This window comes from Lissotriton vulgaris, chromosome 12 (genome assembly GCF_964263255.1).
Source record: "Lissotriton vulgaris chromosome 12, aLisVul1.2, whole genome shotgun sequence".
Taxonomy (NCBI): Eukaryota; Metazoa; Chordata; class Amphibia; order Caudata; family Salamandridae; genus Lissotriton; species Lissotriton vulgaris.
Genome location: NC_141700.1, coordinates 80,828,722 through 80,849,563, shown reverse-complemented (window position 1 = coordinate 80,849,563; position 20,842 = coordinate 80,828,722). Strand labels below are relative to the sequence as shown.

General features: G+C 40.0%; 1 protein-coding gene across 2 annotated transcripts in view; it reads left to right on the top strand.

Moving 5' to 3' along the window:
* Nucleotides 1-439: 439 nt before the first annotated feature.
* The window catches only part of LOC147673383 (C-type lectin domain family 4 member A-like), a 51,143-nt gene continuing 30,740 nt past the window's right edge, over nucleotides 440-20,842 (top strand). Inside the window, exons 1-4 of one of the 2 annotated variants that reach the window (XM_086947239.1) lie at nucleotides 440-583; nucleotides 3,533-3,678; nucleotides 6,812-6,928; nucleotides 17,353-17,472. The gene's annotated coding sequence lies outside the window, so the exon portion shown is untranslated. Of the gene's footprint in view, nucleotides 584-3,532; nucleotides 3,679-6,811; nucleotides 6,929-17,352; nucleotides 17,473-20,842 lie in introns of those variants that run through there. The other variant, XM_086947240.1, reaches the window with a different exon arrangement.

The following is a 20,842-nucleotide window of genomic DNA, read 5'->3' as shown; positions in this document are numbered from 1 at the left end:
AACTAGAACGCATTTTTTTAACTGTTTAACTTTTAAATGGCCTATGTCCATCTGCACACCCTGAGGATTCCAACGATGTATCGGGTGTGTGGATTGGCGCTGTGGTTCCCGAGTTTACCTGCCTCAAAGCCTCTCCTTTATAATAAATGTACAGGAATTTATACAGCAGCCCAGCAGGAGTATAGATAGCTTGGGACCATAATTGTATGTTACAATATTGTCATGGCACTGTTTATAGAAGACATGCTGCCCATGATGGCAGACTTTGTGTCTTCTCTAGCAACGCGTAACGTTAGCAAATTGCAATAGCAAGCATCATGCAGATCTGGTGTGAAGCGTCAGTCGCACGTTGGCTGCGAAATTGTGGTTCTGTCTAACTTCCCTTTTGATACTTTGCGGAAGTCTCAGCCCTGGGACTACTTCATCCCAAGCCATAATCAATGCATTCTGTAGAGCTGGTTCCTCAGCCGTGCACGAACTATGCGCTTCGTTGCTTGCCACCTGCACTATGTGAAAATAGAGGGACTGACTTACCAGGGGGTACCGAGCTGCTGGCGAAGAGACCCACTCACCACGCTGATTTGTAAGTAAAGAATGATGAATGGTCACCAGTGCAGGCAACACTAAGGTCACCATGGCTTGCTTCAGTGGTGTAACACAAGATCATAGGGGGTCCCCTGCGGAATATGAAGCGGTGTCCGTTAGTCTCCTATTTCCTACCTCTATTCATTGGCCTGTTGCTGAAGGGTTGGGAGCTTCTGATTGGGGGACACCTTGCACCAGATGTGCTGCATGGGCTTGCGTACGCCTCTGGCTTGCCTCCGTACCGTACAAATGACGCGCAAGAGTAACTCTGCCCTCTTAGTGCAAATATACTGAGTCTAAGGGTAACAGATTTTAGTGTGAGGAGATAATTAGTGGAATAATCTTTCAATAGAGCTACTGTTTAAACATTAGAACATTCAAATTAAGAAAAAACAATCAGCATCCATGCTCACAACCTAGACAGAAAAAACAATCAGCATCCATGCTCACAACCTAGACAGAAAAAACAATCAGCATCCATGCTCACAACCTAGACAGCAGTGTAAATTTGCTTTCTATTTTTAATAACTTTTTTTCGGTAATTGTCTTTACTTATCTCTCCTCTTTTACTTGGTTCTCTTAAGATATTAGAATAATTTATATTTGTATATTTTGATTTCTTTTCAACTACTTCAAGGATTTCCGCAGGACACGTTTCAGCTAAGTTCTGTGTTTTTTTATATTTTAGAAAAAAAGTTTACAACTAGAAGAAAATCTCATTTTTGTTCTCTCAAAGTTTCATTGCTATCTAAAGAGCAAAGGAAACCTTATAGAAATGTATGACCGGCACTATATTTTCTATGTGTTCTTCTACGTCTTTCTCTCTAACCTCTGACCTCACGTTCTGGGTTTTTAAATACTTATTGTTCGTCCGGGTCTACATTTGGCCTCAGATTTGACACCGGAAGAAGAGAGAGAGATAAGGGCTCCTCTACATTCTCTTGGGGACCACTGTTTTTCCAGCTTTCAAACTTCAAAATAATGGAAGGACGTCCAGATTTTTAGGCTTGGAATTGTATAACTTCCACAGCTACAAATATATGCCCCCTCATTGTAGGCGACCAGGCTTCCATGCATGATTTATCGTTTTTTCAAATACATAAATAATTAAGAAAATAATACAATAAGAAGGCAGCTTACCACACCAGGTTGTGTCCATGGTACGAATCCATGCCAGATTTTCAGGATTACCATTGGCCATTTAAAAGAGTCCATTCATTGTATTTAAAATTATTTTCGTCTTTTATTCTAGCATGAGACCGTTTTCCTGGTCCTAATTTGGACACCCTGGTTTATATTCTCCGCCACCGCTAGCTTCCATTCCTTGTACTCCTGCCCTCAAGTTTCTTCCCTAATCCTCAATTTGTGTTTACGGACTCTGTGGACCCCCGCCCCCTTACCGTAACATACCTAATACCCATACCCAAATCTGCCCCTACAGTTCTCCCTCCTCCCCCCACAGCTGCCTTTCGTCGCCTCAGCAGTCTTCTTGGCACCAGAGGGTGGTTTCTTTTTGCCGCACGACACTCTCTGCACCCACTTCCTTCCTCTTTTACTAGTGTTAGAATTGTGGAAGTGACATTACTGACTCTACCCCAGCTCAGTTAACTTTTCAAATGTTCTTGGAGAATTCTTCCTGCCTTTCTATAGGCTGTCCACCTATGTGTACGACCCTTAGGTAACATGCCAACATTACATATGATACGCACACATGCTACATGCTGCATACATTTCAGATTTCAACAAAAAGAATTGTTTCAAGCACAGAGATCAAAAATGAATTTAAAAAACGCCACTATTGGTGCAGTGCAACGCCAATATAATTTAAAATGGTAAAATAGAAAAAGTATCCTGCCACAGTGTGTTACTAATCATGGTGCATAATTTGCCTTTACTTGGTGCATAATTTAGTAAACCCAGGTGCATAATTTGATCCTCCTTTGCTGAAAAATTACTCTGACTCCTTGTATATGTAGCCATTCTTATGGCCAGTTGTAGAGAACTCTATCTAGATGCTTAAGCAATAGGATTATAGTTGCAAAAATTGATGCTACTCTTTGCAGCATTCACAGAAGGATGGATGGCTAAGTTGGCCCTGCTCAGATTCATACCAGTTTTTTGGGCAAGCATTTAGGGTGTGAATTACTGAAGATTTTCAATGCCTTAACCGTTTCACTTTCAGGATTTCTAATATTTTCCTAAACATGTTATGACAATTTGTACAGTGTAAGGGTAGTACTTTATTGAAAATAGTCCAAGCATGCTTGTAGAATGTTTGCACTGTATAATAAAGGATTTAATTGAAATAAAAATTAATAAACCGCTCCATTTACCCGTGGATAGTAAGTATATGAGAGCCCTCGACTCTAACAACTTGAAAATGTCCCCCAAGGAAAGCAATGTACCTCAGCCAAAAATGTCAGTCGCCATGTTCTGATCGGGTAGAGCCTCCTATCCTGGTCTTAAAGAGACAGAAACAGGATTTTCATAATTGTTTTTGGGTCTCAAGTCAAAATATGATCCATGGCCCTTCTCTGGTTTTATCGCATCCCCAGTGAAGTATAAGGTTACCTGTCCTACCAGGTAGTGCTTTTGTGATATGTAAATTGATTTAGCAAGTGGCAGTGAGAGCCCTACAATAACCCTGACTGCTCCCCCTTGTGGATGTAGCCTGCCACATATTCAGGCTATCCATCAGAGAAAAAAGTTCATGCAATTTGTATAACGGAAATCATGTGTATGTATGTTAACCTGAAAAACTTCCACAATAGCAACTATTGAGGGCCGGTGTTGTGATTCCAACTTAGAACCTCCATCGTTCATCGGGTGAAACTGTTTATTTATTTGTTTTGTAACAGAACAGTCAATCTTCAAATGTGCCATTCTTGTCTCCTTCTTACTTCTCCAAAAGTATTTTTCTAGTATATGTTGTCTTTACCCTCTCTAGCATCTCTGAGAAGCTGGCAAAAATGAATCTCCACTAAACCGCACCGCGGCTGAGGAGGCGGAGTCTTACAAAAATGGAACCGGATGTTACCTATGCGGAGGTGAAATTTCGTGATGGAGCTAATAAAAAAGCAGTGATAAAAACAGGTATGATAGCTTGGTAGGTTTATCCAATGCGATTTAAGTAAATGAGTGAGCCCCTTTTACTGATACGCCGACAATGAGCCTAAGTCGCAAAGTTTTCTACCATGACCATGTATTTCTTATGCCTCAAAATTCAAGAGGTAGAACAAAATTCTCCAAACAACTGATAAAATGCCTCCAAGCGATAAATGGATGCATTCAGGTGAGGTAATCCATCCCCCCACTAACAGGATATATATTGGTGATGGAAGGCCTCCATGAATTTACTCAATTATCATGGCATACAGAAGTAAATAGTGCACAAGTCTGGGATTAGACTAACAATTACTGATAGGATATCACCAAATGTATATAATCATGTATAGATATAATTTTATGCATTAACAGTATGTATTATGGTGAGAAATTGCCATCCAGCATTAACCAGATATATCCTCATGAGCACATGCCTCTCAGCCATCTCTAGATCTGCTAATTATTATTATGTTTCTTATATAGCGCCAGAATCGACTCCCGAAGGGGTATCTCCGCGCTTGCCTTGGGAACCCGTCCTACCTTTTCCCTGTGAGATAGCCCCTACAGGTCATCCCCAAGGTGAAAGCCAGGCATCCCGCCGCGGGGGGCCGTTGTGGAGATTAAGCAAGCTTAATGCCCAGAGTTGCAGAGTGTGAACCCGTGATTAGAGTGGGCACCGAAGCGAGAATTATCGAGTCCGTGGACATTTGAGCTCAAGACCCTGCCGCGTCGGGAATCGAACCCTGGTCCCGGGTCTGACCTCTGCTTCAGGGTCTGCCTGCTCTAACCAGTGAGCCACACTTCTCCACAGTTCTAATGCCTTTCTGGATTAACTGGAAGATATTCGGGGGAGGAATGCCTGTCGGTATGAATTTGAGATTGTTTTTTTTTTTTTAACTCCATCAGAGATGATTAACACCGGATATGATCTAGATAGTTTCTGGTTAGAGACTGAGGACTTTCATTTTTTTTTTTTACGAAGCTTTATATAGCACGAACTTGACCCGAATCAGGTATCAGAGCGCTTTACGTAGCACCAGTTGCATTACACAAGGACACATAAATACATATATATATTTTTTTTGTTAGGCACAGGGAGATTAAGTGATTTGGCCAGAATCACAGGATGTTCAGAGTCGTTGCCGAGGCTCGAGCCCAGTTCCCCAGAATCGAGGAAAACCACCCCAGCCGTCAGGCCAACTCCTCTCCCCCATTTATTAACTGGATATATTCAGGCAACTGATTAACCACCAGCATTAACCAGATATATTCTAATGAAGAAATGCCTCTACAATATCCTGATATTTTCTGTTCAACAAATGCCCATGTGGGTTTGTTTACTTGAATATATTGGGCTGACGATTGCCTCTCTGCATCAACTGTACATTGTCTGGTGAGGGTCCCCCTCTATGCATAAACAGTATATGTTTTGGTGATTAACTCCTGCATGCGTGATCTAGATATTTTCTGGTTAGAAATGGACTACTGATTAGAGAATGCCTCCATGCATTAACTAAATATATTCTGATAAAGTTATGTATGTGAGTGTGTGTGCATTAACTTGATACATTTTGTTGAGTGAAGCCTTAGTTGGTCTTACTTGGTCAGAGATAGCTACACTCAATAATTGGATATATTCTGCTGAAAGAAAGCCACTATGAATGAACCAGAGGTATTATGGTAAATGACCACATAATAAATTAATTAATTAGATACATTTGAGGAAGGAACGTCTTCCGACATTAACTGGATCCACCCTGGTGATGTTCAGGAATTTCTAATGACTTGAGAAAAATAGTAAAGCTTCATGAAAGTAAATTAAAAAGATGTTCACCATTGTTTTACCTGTTGCTTTTAAAGTTAGCATATTTTACTATTAATCTTGATTAGTGACTTTACACTATTATCAATTGTATACCATTGATTTTTAATTTCCTGCTTTTTGCAATGAACTTTCATCATTGACATTTTTTTCACATTTTGTTTTTAATACATAACTGTTAAGATTTATTTTTGCGGGAGACAGCTTTAATAATTTGGGTTTATCATGGATTTTGAGACTGACCTCTCTCTCCACTGAATATTTATATGCAATGCTCTTCCTTTTCGCATAACTTTTGAACACCCTTTCTGTTTGTCTTAATTTTTGCATTATTCTTGGAAAAAAAAACATTTATTTTATTTAAACTTGGCTTAGGTATTGAAGTTCCTAATATCTTAATGTGTGTTGTATTGGATGGCTTATTAAGCACCACACGGACTGCACATTCAATGTCTCATTTCCTAATGTAAGCTTTTTGCCAACTCTATTGATTTTGAACCAAGGTTGCACTCAGTGAAACCCCTTTATCTGTGAGGACTGCCTATTTGACATACCCAAATAGATCAGTTTTTCAGAGTAACGAGTATATGGCTCAGTAAAACGTTTTACTGGGTGAAGGGTCCTCACATTTCTATTACAAATTGTGTTGAATCTACTTTTTGATTTGCAAAACAATTCATTGTCTAGACCCTGGCTACCCAATCCCTGCATGCCTTAGAATTTCAAATCAAGAGGAACAAGAAACCCAAGATTGCTTTTTCTTGTATTTTCCTGCATTTCAAGATAAGGGGAAAGGCATTAAAGAGACATGCCACCACTACTTTACCGCTCTTTGCTGCTCTATAGCATGAATAAAACATAGCATTTGACACAATACCTAACCACTACATCTCATAATAAGTTTTGATAAGCATATGTGGAGTATGAGTAGTAAATATATACCTCCCTTGTCCATGTAGTAGTAGGCAATTTGATTGATTTTGTAGGCCAATATTATAGTCCTTGATAGTGTGTCATACAACTGTTAAAAGGTGCCACAATTGTATATATTAACAAGCAAATTGGATACTGGTGAATAAAAGTGGGAATAGGAAAAGTAATCAAAAAATATGTATTTAGTGGTGAAATGAAGAGGGCTTTTCCACTTAGAAAAAAGGAGGAAGATGTGAAGGAAAAACATCCGCTTCTAAAATTGCATAAGAAAATATTAGTTTTCTTAATGGTTTTAACCTAGGTGCTTTTTCAAACATATGGTCAACATCCTCTTAACAATCAAATGAATGGTCTTTGTGTTTTTAGATGCCAAGACAGACTCCCAGGCTCAGGCCGAGAAAAAGACATCACCAAAGATCTTGATAGTGTTATTGCTGGTGATCCTCATTCTGCTAGCAGGAGTGTGTGTTCTGATAACTCTCTGTAAGTACCTTGTGTTTTATGATCATCCTAATCTAGAGGTCAGGCATTGTTTCTTGATTCTGACAAGGTCACCAGAAATGTATTTCTTCCAAATCATGGGTATACCAAGTCTTTTTTTAAACCTCTGTTTATTAGTATCATGGATAGGTAGAGAGTATACATCGCGATATACGACAGACAAAACTGTTCGTTTTGCATGTAGGAACGTATTAGAGTCGAGGTTCATTGTCTCCAAGTAACCAATTATAGTAGAGTAACAATAATAGACACATGGGTAGGTTCTCTTCTAAAGTGGCAGTATACAATGTGTGTAGTGGCGCATAGTGTTCATTGACATGCATATGGATAAAGATAATACATTTCTTTCTAGTGTCCTTTTGGGTCAGGGGTATTCCGATCTGCTCCATTGTGGCAGTTTCCATCAGCATTACCAGGTTCGTTTGTCTTGGTGTTGGGGGGTAAATCCTGGGCCCCGGCGAGTTTGCGTACTCTACAAAAATGTGGGTGAATTCCCTCCAAACATCTGAGATTGTTCTTCTTTGCGAGCAACAGGCTTCTTCCTGCAGTAGAGCTTCTTCTTCCGCCCTGGCCCTGCATTCGACCTCAATAACCCATTTAATAGTTTGGTGGCTGCATTTAGGATTATACAAAAAAACTAACGGCACTGTCCTATGGCCCTTTATTAAAGATCATATCAGCTAAATTATTACCAACCTTGACATATGGCTCTGAAGTTTTAAATGGTAAGTATGCGGAGATAATTAATAATGCAGTTGCTAAAACTTACAAGATTTTATTCCATCTACCATATAATGCCTCGCAAGCACAGGTGAGGTTGGAGTTTGGGATAAATAATCAGCAACACGCACGAAAAGGTCAAATCCTAAAAGTATGGAATCGTATAAAAAATGACCGTGACAATCAAATGTCCCGGATACTATGGCAAGAAGTGAAAGACAACCGGAAACTGCACGTTTGGGCATATTTAAAGGAAGCGAAGGAAGAATTCGGAGTAATATCAATTTGGGAGAATACAATTACCCAGGAAAGTTTCAAAAGAACAATTAATAAACTGACTAATCATCTTTCACTGATAAAAGACAAAGAGGTACTTGTAAAAAGAAGACACGCATGGCCAATTATAAATGGATTTAAAAACAAGCATTAGAAATGCAATTGGGCTCAGATTTATTTGAGTTTGAGCTAATGGCATTGTAAATGCCAATGTATTGTTGCTATGTGTTATGGAGTGTGTTCATGTGGTGTGTACTGCCAGTGATCTCCTTGTGAGTGTGAGAATATTGCACCGTTACTGCCTGTGATGTCCTTCTTGTGAGTGTGAGAAGCTTGCACCTCTGCTGCCTGTGGTCTCCTTGTGAGTGTAAGAAGCTTGCACTGCTGCTGCCTGTGATGTCGTTCTTGTGAGTGGGAGAAGATTGCACCTCAGCTGCCTGTGGTCTCCTTGTGAGTGTAAGAAGCTTGCACAGCTGCTGCCTGTGATGTCCTACTCACTACTCTACTCTACTCACTACTCTACTCACTACTCTGCACTCACTACTCTACTCACTACTCTACTCACTACTCTGCACTCACTACTCTGCACTCACTACTCAACTCACTACTCTACTCACTACTCACTACTCTGCACTCACTACTCACTACTCTACTCACTAGTCTACTCACTACTCTACTCACTACTCTACTCACTACTCTACTCACTACTCACTACTCTACTCACTACTCACTACTCTACTCACTACTCTACTCACTACTCTGCACTCACTACTCACTACTCTGCTCACTACTCACTACTCTACTCACTACTCTCCACTCACTACTCTACTCACTACTCACTACTCTACTCACTACTTTCTACTCACTACTCTACTCACTACTCACTACTCTACTCACTATGCTACTAACTACTCACTACTCACTTCTCTACTTACTACTCTGCACTCACTACTTTACTCACTACTCTACTCTACTCACCTCACTACTCTAATCACTACTCTACTCACTACTCTACTCACTGCTCACTACTCTGCACTCACTACTCACCTCACTACTCTACTCACTACTCACTACTCTACTCACTACTCTACTCACTACTCCACTCACTACTCACTCACTACTCACTACTCACTACTCTACTCACTACTCACTACTCTACTCACTACTCACTACTCTGCACTCACTACTCACTACTCTACTCACTACTCTACTCACTACTCACTACTCACTTCTCTACTCACTACTCTGCCCTCACTACTTTACTCACTACTCTACTCACTACTCACTACTCTCCACTCACTACTCTACTCACCTCACTACTTTCTACTCACTACTCTACTCACTACTCACTACTCTACTCACTACTCACTACTCTACTCACTACTCTACTCACTACTCACTACTCTACTCACTACTCTGCACTCACTACTCACTACTCTGCACTCACTACTCACTAATCTGCACTCACTACTCTACTCACTACTCTACTCACTACTCTACTCACTACTCTGCACTCACTACTCACTACTCTACTCACTACTCTGCACTCACTACTCACCACTCTGCACTCACTACTCTGCACTCACTACTCACTACTCTGCACTCACTACTCTGCACTCACTACTCACTACTCTACTCACTACTCTACTCACTACTCTACTCACTACTCACTCACTACTCTACTCACTACTCTACTCACTACTCACTACTCTACTCACTACTCACTACTCTTCTCACTACTCACTACTCTGCACTCACTACTCACTACTCTACTCACTACTCTACTCACTACTCCACTCACTACTCACTCACTACTCACTACTCCACTCACTACTCTACTCACTACTCACTACTCTACTCACTACTCACTACTCTACTCACTTCTCATTACTCTGCACTCACTACTCACTATTATGCTCACTACTCACTACTCTACTCACTACTCTCTACTCACTACTCTACTCACCTCACTACTTTCTACTCACTACTCTACTCACTACTCACTACTCTACTCACTACTCACTACTCTACTCACTACTCTACTCACTACTCTGCACTCACTACGCACTACTCACTACTCTGCACTCACTACTCACTACTCTACTCATTACTCACTACTCTACACTCACTACTCACTAATCTGTACTCACTACTCTACTCACTACTCTACTCACCACTCACTACTCTGCACTCATTACTCACTACTCTACTCACTACTCTGCACTCACTACTCACTCTGCACTCACTACTCACTACTCTACTCACTACTCTGCACTCACTACTCACTACTCTGCACACTCACTCTGCACTCACTACTCACTACTCTGCACACTCACTCTGCACTCACTACTCACTACTCTGCACACTCACTCTGCACTCACATTGTTGTGTGGTACCGAGTAACAGCGCTTTCCAACACAATGTCTTGACCCACGCAAGGCAAAATCCCAGGAACCTCTTTGTTCCCTGTCAATCTGAGAAAATCTATTTTTAAAATTGGATGCTTTCAGGGACCCACTGTGTTGGGGTGAAAACGGTGGGGAACTATTTCACACACAGCTGAAATTGAGGTTTCAGATGTGCAATCACTTCGGAATCAATCAGGTTCCCGACGAAATTGTGAATCAGGAGTTCAAAAGTTCAAGAGCGGCCCTCTTTCTGAGACACAATGGCAAAAGCACTGATTTCCGAACTACACGGGCAGAATACCAACAAGTAAATCATTTCTCTGTGAAATGTGTAAATCTCCAAAACACCTTCACCTGCGGCTCCTATCTCCACGAGACGACCACCGGGGTGTTCTGCCAGCGCCATGCTCGGCTGAGCCCATTCATGCAGACCAGAGAGCTGCTTACCGCGCACAAAGGGCCCCTTGGTGCTGGCAACCTCCAGCAGCCGCTCCATCGGTGGCAATTTGCTTCGTGCCAGGAAATCCCAAATCCCAAAGTGATGACTTTCGAGTTTCTTGGGATGCGTGCGAGCTCTGCTCACAAGCGCTGCTAATTAGGATGTGCAACGTTGCGTGCACGCATGGGGCGCGAGGAGCTGTGGTGTGCCAGGCGGGGAATCGAACCCGTTGCACAAAAACACGCTCCTGTGAAAGCCTCCTGCTGAGACGGCCCGGGGTGCACCTCTCGCGCCCGTCTCGCGCTCAGTGTTTCTCATCTTCGCGGATCTACCCTGCTCCTAGTCTGGAAGCACTTGCACCGCTTAGACCATCTGGATTGCATTACACGGGCACTCTGACAGCTCGTAATTAAGATTAATAAGTCTGCCGTGCGCGTAACCACACAGAAAATGCCATGAAAATGAAAAAAATGGCGGACGAAAAGTAAATATAGCCTATCACGTCAAGGCTACTAAATAGACAGCACAGTGAAGACGAATCACTAGGCAGATGACATAAAAAAAGCGCGCGCACTAAAGAATGTTGCAGCCCGGACCCCTAAAGAAACTTTTTTTTTTCCTAATACATAAGAGCTCGGAGCTCCGCCCCACTTCGTGTTGACGTACGCCGAGCCCTAAAAAGCAAGTCCAAGAATATCTTGAAACATCATGCTCACAGCAAAGTAAGCACATTTTTATAAAAGCACGTTTTGGACTTTGGCCAGGTTTGTGTCATCTGCCGTCATGGAAGATTAGTGAGGACAATACTATATGTAGGCTATGTAAATGTGGCCAAGAGGATATTATACACCTACTATGTCTTTGTCCTGCAATAGAAGCTGAAAGGAAAATTATCCTTAAGAGACTATTTAATGCTCGTGGAGTAAGGACATGTAGACAAGCGTTAATGGCATGCCTAAACCCGAATGACGTATTTATGAATTCTGCATTTAAAAAACTTTTATCTGTGATTGGCAAAAAACGTGAAGAAAATATTTTTTAATTTTACAAATTATGCGACATTAGAATAATTATGTACATGGTGTTTTAAACTTTTTATTCTCTGGTGATATTTTAAAAGCATTTTTGTAAGATTTTAATTAATCAAACAAATAAACTTGACTTTGACTTTGAATAACCCATTTAATATAGAGTGGCCCCTGATTTCGACTTGCAGGTCCTATCAACTTCCTGACCAATGCAAGCACGAGATCAACTAGTCTGTTACCCACTTACTTGGGTTCGAACAGGGGAACCCTCCCAACAGGCATGTTTGAGGCGACATATCACTTTCTCATTCAAAGGATTTGCTCAAGTGTTTGACAACCCGTGTCCAGTATCCCCGTATAATCAGGCACATCCATCCCATATGGATAAAGTCTGGTGATAAGGTTGAGCATCTAGGTCACAGTCCCCGGTCAACCCCACACATATCACCCACTTTCTTAGGCGAGAGATAGGTATATGTAGATAATTAAATTGAGTGAACTTCAGTCTATTGTTTCGGGATAACGATTGTACATAGGCCATATTTTATCCCTTTCTCTATCCAGTATATGGTGACCTAGGGTCATTTCCCAACTGTGTTTGAGTCCTCAGAGGTCTGTCTGGATCATATCATTTAGGAATTTACATGTCAAAGTTATTTGTTTGCTACTGCCCAGAGCCATAAGTGAATGTAGGTCTGTGTATTGGGCCGGCTCATTGTTCCCGAAGCCCAAGCCATGGAACTGTATAGAGTAGTGCCCCTTATGTCAGAAACTGTCCAGGTGGCAGGTCATAGTCTGCAATCAACTGTTCTAAGGATAGGACTTCTCCATTCTTGTAGCAATTCCCGACCGCAATGAGACCCACGTCCATTGTGTCATCTGGTGGGAAGTTAAGAAGGCTCGTTTAGATGCTCCACGATAGGTATTGCCGGGGAGTACAGTGGGCTTTGCGACTTCATTTTTGCACATGTCCTCCAATACCTCAAGGCCATCAATAATAGCCTGGGCGCCGCATGGGGTTTGGCTGTTTTATCTAGTAGAAGACATGTTAAGACACCTTGGTTGGGTACCTCACCCACGTTACCCGTCTCTTTGACCCCCTCACCATCTAGTTGAGTTATCCACTGCAATTGTGCAGCCAATGAGTATAATTCGAGATCTGGGACATCCAGGCCCCGGTAGTGATTGTATTTTTAAGAGAGTTAAGAGCCACCCTCTGCCTACCTCTGCCTCAAATCAAAGCTCAATTTATGACAATCCAATCAGTGAAAGTTACTTAGATCTATGTCATCTTTATTTGAATGTTGATCATATCATATTTCATCATATGATGGAATATTTAGTGATAAATGCAAAATCAGACGTCCGAATTATTCAAATGTATATAAAAACACCGGTACACTGAGACATCTGTCCCTGATGCATTTCGAGCCAGTGGCTCTTCTTCAGGGGCAATGTTCTAGAAAAAAAACATGTAAAGAGATACTACGGTCCTTGTCCATGGGCCAGACATGAAAATAAAGCAAGTGACTTATATTACAGTGTAAAATGGAAAACATGGAAGGAAATGCTCGAAATAAACCCAAGATGAATTTGTGATAAATTCGTGTGCATTGTGTCACCAAGTGTCAAAGGGCAAATAATAGAGGAGTGCCAAGTTAAAAAAGCCGCGCTCCAACTGAGTATCCAAAGATGCAGTGATGATTAATCAGCGATTTAGAACGTGCAATACGATGTGAACCAACTTCAAGTGCAAGACACAAATTCATCTTGGGTTTATTTCGAGCATTTCCTTCCATTTTACTCTGTAATATAAGTAACTTGCTTTATTTTCATGTCTGGCCCATGGACAAGGACCTTAGTATCTCTTTACATGTTTTTTTTCTAGAACATTACTCCTGAAGAAGAGCCACTGGCTCGAAATGCATCGGGGACAGATGCTTCAGTGTACTGCTGTTTTGATATACATTTGAATAATTTGGACGTCTGATTTTGCATTTATCACTAAATATTCTATCATATGATGAAATATGATATGATTAACATTCAAATAAATATGACATAGATCTAAGTAACTTTCACTGATTGGATTGTCATAAATTGAACTACTTATCTGGCGATTTTGCGCCGCAGGTGTGCTGTCGAATTTACCCTTACACGGAGTAAGGTCTTCTAGACATTATCTATAGCACCTCTAGGACCAGGAGGTGAACATTCCCAGCACCCTAAGAAACAAGAACATCTATAAACTGATTACACTAGGTTTACTTTGGAGTGCAGTGGTTTTCTTCCTCTTTTCAAATCAAAGCTCAACAGAGCGCAATGTTCATACCATCTCCAAGAAAACTGGCTCCTTCCACAAGTAAAAATCTGACCGCTGATATTCAAGTGGACAATCACACAACTTATAATGGTTTTAAATGGGTTAAAACTTGAAATTCCCAATCTTAAATTCTCTTTAGGTTCAAAAACCAATTCAGATGTGTACTTGTTATGGACATTTTGGAGTGGCTTTCGCTCCTTTGAAATGTTTTGGGAGTAGAAATTTTAATTTTCTTAGTTAGAATTAAATATTATTTAATGAGAATGGAGCAATTTGCTTGCTTATGAACTCATGGGTAAGTGACTTCACCAGCAGAAAGATATTGTAGAGGATGGACGGGCTTGGTGCTTGCAAAGTGGCTTCAAGGATCAGTCTAGAACTTTGCAAACTTTTCAAACTAGCTAAAGACCATGATATCTATTTGTACTATGCATGCTCAATAATCATTAATCCCTTTTTATATCACATTACGCCAATTCCGTCCCATCTCCAAACGTGTTAACAAAAGAGTACAATATTTTGTAGGTCAGTGATCCTTGGCTCAGAGGGCTACATAATAGCTTAATTGGTGGTCAGTAATAACACTTTTAAAACACAATTCAAGCTTTGTTTCAAATCCTTTTAAATCAATCTGTGTTTTCTTTCATGTATTTCTCAATTAGTAAAGTCCCTCCACAGTAACTTCCTCCATCTCATATTCCTATGGTTACCTCTGCAATTTAGAGCAGTTAATTGCTCAATTTTATCTTTTTGTTGCTATGTTATGTTGCACTGTTTGCAATCTAAGATTGGTAATTGTCCTATTCCCTTACATACATTACTCCATTTGTATTTCATATCCGTAGGACTTGGATTTCTTGCCCCCTATGTATATTAAGATCCTAGCCAGAATGTTATACTTTAAATGTCTTGTCTAATTATTGAAAACTACTTAATGTTTATTAAGGCCACAGATTTAAAGTCACTTTATGTCCTCTTTATTCTATTGGTTTGTGATATTCTCCTCCTCTCAGTTGGATATACCTCTCCTTTATTTTAATCTGAATCTCTGATTCAAGATGAAACCTAATTGTCCTCTGGAATTGTGATGACAAGCCTTTCCTCGGTCTTTATATTCATATCATAGAACCTATATAGTATTGTGGCAAACAGCAAAGTCAGTAGGTAGCTCTACTAAAAGTCTCTTCTACTTCGAAAGAGAAGTAATGATCTACATCATCTAGAATGTTGACACCCCCCTTCCACACATTCCAAACCCCAAGTTACTTCTTTCAGCAAGAGGCCTTTGACAGTTAAGTGCTGATCGGATGTTATCTGAACCAAGCCCAGTCTGACAGCAGGCCGGTAGCATTTTCTATGGTGTTCCTCATGCCTCCTATTTTCTCAGATTAAATTATTTTCTTTTCCTTTCAGTGGCTTGACAGTTTTACCCTCTGTGGATGATGCAACACTTTTACTGAAATTCTCACATTGTTGTTTTCCCATAGTTCCTTGCATACTGTTGAACTAATCTTTTTTAGGGATTTACTTGGTAACCCTAAAGTTATCTGAAATGTGGGTGATAACCTACCAATGTAGATCACAGGAGTATCTGTGGGACTTTTGAAACAGCTTCAGGACTCCCTGATTGACTTTGCACTAGACAGCACTATTGCACCCCAAACATTCAATGACTCCTGTGACCTGCTCTGCCAGTGGTGTTGCTGTTTGTATCTGTTTTTGGTCTGTTAATAAATAAAATGATTGTATGCCAAATTCTAAGCAGTGAACTGCAAGACACCTATATTGTTTTTTGCTGGTTAACAATTCACCTTTACAATAAGGGCCAATTATTAGTTTTTTAGTAATCAGAGATGCAGTAAGTAGCAGATTTATTTTTAGTATTTTTAAATAAATTCATATGAGATGAGTTTGTGAAGCCGCCAAAAGATGTATAGTTATTGGTCTTGTATGCCGGACAGCGAGCATTGGCTGCTTCACGACCAGTAGAGTGTGGTTTCTTTAAAATTCAACCAGCAATTGCAAAATAACCTAGCCGTGGCTATAAGCTGTGGGAGACAGCTGTGGTCACAAATACAAGTGCCATAGGCAACTCAGTTTCGGAGAAAAATTCTCCAAACTACACCATTTCATTTGAGCAATTCAGATACTTAATTCAGGTATCTCTTTTCGAGGAGTTTTAGCATATGCCCTATTAAGATGCGACACTAGCAGGTAAGATCCAGATTTTATTGATTAACAGCAGGACAACTGAACAGCCTCCGCCACTCGCCAAACTCCCGGTTCAACTGCAACTCCAACCTCCTGTTCCAGAATCCCCCCCCAACATTCCATTATCACATGACAGTCATGCCCCACTTTCAATGATCTAATCAGAGTAGGAGTGAGGAAGACTACTTTTCACAGTGAGGATACCTGTGGACATCTGTCCCACTTTTCTCTAGAGGATTTGTCTGAAATTTACAAAATGGGGTTGAATCACAATACAGATAGCCCATACCTTCCTCGTTACCTTTAGTCTTATTAGTTCATAGCTAAAAGTCTTTTATCCTATTAAACACATCTGGCTTCTGTATGATGTACATATTTGACTATTTGTTTTCAGAGATACCTAGAGTGACAATTATTCTCCAAAATTTGGTCCAATCCCATTCAATATTTACTTAGCATATCTCTTTGAGGGACTCTATTTTTCATAGTTGTCTCCATTTTGTGATGAAAAGACTTAATGTTACTTTTGAAATTTGCTATCATCACAAGTCATGTATATTTTTGGTGTTAATGCATTACTGAAAACATGTTGTACCTACTTCCCATTTTGCAAAATTGATACTAATATCTGCAGATACTTTGGAGCTCATGGAGCACAAAGTAAAACTACAGAATTCACCTACAAACATTAATGACCGTCACTTAGCTGCTAGGTTCTTGCTTCTTTTTGGGATTTACAGTGTAAACCCAGAATATTTTTAAGAGATTTGATTCGCAGAACCAACTTTCTTCTCTGAATGCAATATTGCTCAATACATGAGTTCTCATTCCGTCCATAATAAAGTGAAAATAAATATTCAAACTACCATAGTTATTAGAGTACTTAAATATTCTTTGTCAATGGAATACTTTTGATGGAATGTCCAGATATTCTGAATTCTCCCAACAGATGTGATTCAAGGATCATCCATAGATAACAGCATTACTTGCACTGTTTATAGATTTCCAGGCATATTCAAGGGTCCCTGAGTTGGAGAAGCAAATGGCACAACTGCGACAGAATCACACCAAAGTGCTTGAGTACATTGGATGCAAAAAAAGAACTGATCAGAACTGTAGTGGTGAGTGTTCTTCATAGTCATCCCCGGCTGTCACTTGCATTTATTACATTTTGCTGCAATATATCCCCATCAGTCTAATCTTTTTGAGTAGCATCAGAGGCACATCCTATTTCAGTGCGATAATTAAACTGATGCCTACTTAACTGTTAGGCCATGTGCCCAGGTACTAGGAGTTGTAATGAATTCATATGTTCCAAGTGAGTCTTTGACTAACGTAGTACACATAATCAGCATAGGAAACAAACAACATCCCACTCCATGCCTGAACAGATCAGTAAAAACAATACCAGTACAAATGTGCTTGGTTTTGCAGATTGAGCTGGAATTCCAATCCATTTGTTGAATGTTGCAATATCAAACCATAAAATATCAACCTACACAGATGTGGGAGCATAATATTGACTCTTGAAATATTGTCAATGTAAGTGTAGATTTTCTCTTATTAACTCTTATGTGATGATATGTTGGGTGTCGATATTATGATTCTGATACATGTGCAGATTGATGTTTTAACGCTATCCATACACTCATAAATGGTTTTAGCTGACTGCTTGTTTTTTTTGTAAAACATACTACTGGTATAGCAGCATGGGGTGGGATTAAGTTATTTCTGTGGCAGAAAATCATACACCATCTTACACACACACACAAACACATGTGCATACATACATACACACACACACACACACACACACACACACACGCACACACACACACACACAACTACCACACTATGATCCTACACAAAACAAACTTAGACAGACCATTTGTGGGGAACAACTAACAAACCATAAGGCCTATCTTTGTAATGGGCTAGACTGAACTTTAAGATACATGAGGGTGTTGCGGTAGATGGTGGCAGCAAATTCATTGAACTTTACTAGTATGTTTCTCCCAAAAAAATCCTTGGCATCCTGCACCTATTTTCCTTAGAAATAAAATACGGATAGCCAGCTGACCACGTGCGCTTTTTAGGTCTTTGAATGGTTCTTGTCCCTGTTATGTCACTTTTTACAAAAGAACACGATAGTAAGTTAAAACAAGTTACTTTGATGCAGAATGTTTGTTGTAGCTGTTCTCTCTGGAGTGCTCTATCTGCTTGTGAGACTTGATAACATGCTTTATCTACTATTTTCAATACTTATTTTCAGAAAATTAATCCCATGATGTAAGCGAAGAATAGAAGCGTGTTGATACCCTTGTATATTCATTCAAAGCCATCATGCTTTTCTCTAAATGTCATTCTACATGAATATATAACATTTGAGCTAGAAATACACTATCAAAGAATATTAAAGCATTGTTATAATGTACATGCAAATACATGAAATAGCAGTGATACATCATAAAATGTTTATGAAGTCTTAGGTAAGGCATAAGAAGCCAATAAACAACACATAAGACAAAACATACAACAGTCATGAACAGATATGTATGCATTGCTATATGGAATATTGGTCAATATAATGGTTGCTATGGAGTAGATTGCACCACCCTAGTGGGCTGAGGACGTCTGATGTTGCAGGTTCCTTTAAGATGTTACTAGTGAAATGCTAGACACAGATTATTTTCCTCTTTGAGTGATTTGTCTGTGGTCTTTGGTTGTGGTTCAATAGGTCAGTTGAAGCAGACTTCTCCCAGTTAAGCTTTTGCATATCTAAGACCTCTCCTCTCCACCCTATCAAACGCCTTTTGTGCCTCCAAAAACAACATACCCAGTTGAATCCCTCTTTTTTCCGCGGGATCAAAGGCAGTGATAGCAGTATTTATATAAGTCGTAGTCTCCCTACCTTGAATAAAACCATGTTGGTAGACTGAGACAAGCTCAGTCATTGCTAGTGCTAATCGAGTAGCCAAGATGTTAGCGAATATTTTGCCATCTGAATTGATAAGCGAGATGGGCCTATAAGAGCCACACTCAGTAGGGGGTTTATTTTTCTTTAAAAAGAAGACTATTCGTGTCAAATTCCAATGAGCCTAAGTCGCAAAGTTTTCTACCATGACCATGTATTTCTTATGCCTCAAAATTCAAGAGGTAGAACAAAATTCTCCAAACAACTGATAAAATGCCTCCAAGCGATAAATGGATGCATTCAGGTGAGGTAATCCATCCCCCCACTAACAGGATATATATTGGTGATGGAAGGCCTCCATGAATTTACTCAATTATCATGGCATACAGAAGTAAATAGTGCACAAGTCTGGGATTAGACTAACAATTACTGATAGGATATCACCAAATGTATATAATCATGTATAGATATAATTTTATGCATTAACAGTATGTATTATGGTGAGAAATTGCCATCCAGCATTAACCAGATATATCCTCATGAGCACATGCCTCTCAGCCATCTCTAGATCTGCTAATTATTGGATTGGGTGGTAAAATACCGATTCTGTAAGGCCTGTGGGACTCAGAAGAGTCCCACCTACATCTCAAATTTACCAAATCGGTAAAATAGGGCCCCTACATGCCAAATACTGAATACCGGTCGGTAACGGCCGAAATCGGCCGTTACCGACCAGTATTTTGGCTCCTACATCTGGCCCTTAATCTTGTTAAAAAACTATTGGGGACCCATAGAGGAATAGATCTTAAGAGATACAAACATTTTGGGAGTATTTTCATTTTGATTATGTTAGCGCGGCCGATAATACCAATTGGGAGTTTGTGCCATTTTTTTTAGCTGGATAGCTGTTTCTTTAATCAATAGTTCATAGTTAATGAAATTATTTGGCTGATCTGTGAAGATATTCTGACCCCCAGATACGCAGCAACAGTACATACCCCTCTTAGACAATCCCCGGTAGTGAAGTTTACCAACACCTGCGTTTTATGTGTATTAAGCTTGTAGCCTGCTACTACTCCAAATCTATCTGCTTCTTTTTCTATTTCTGCCATTGCACCAATTGGTTCGGGTGAGAATATAGCTAAATCATCTGCATAGGCCGTTACCTTTAATGAGTTTATACCCTGCCTTAATGGGATGATTGGAGGATTAGATTGTAATGAAAAAATAAATGGTTCAATAAAAAGGGCAAATAAAAGTGGAGAGAGTGGGCATCCTTGTTGAGTGCCACGGAATATTGAAAATATTTCCGATTGTGCTCCTAAATTTATTAGTTTTGCTTGAGGATTACCATATAAAGCCTGAATCCACTGTTTAAATCTTTCCCCTATACCCACCTTCTCCAGTACAACCCATAAAAACTTCCAATCCACCCTATCAAACGCCTTTTGTGCCTCCAAAAACAACATACCCAGTTGAATCCCTCTTTTTTCCGTGGGATCAAAGGCAGTGATAGCAGTATTTATATAAGTCGTAGTCTCCCTACCTTGAATAAAACCATGTTGGTAGACTGAGAC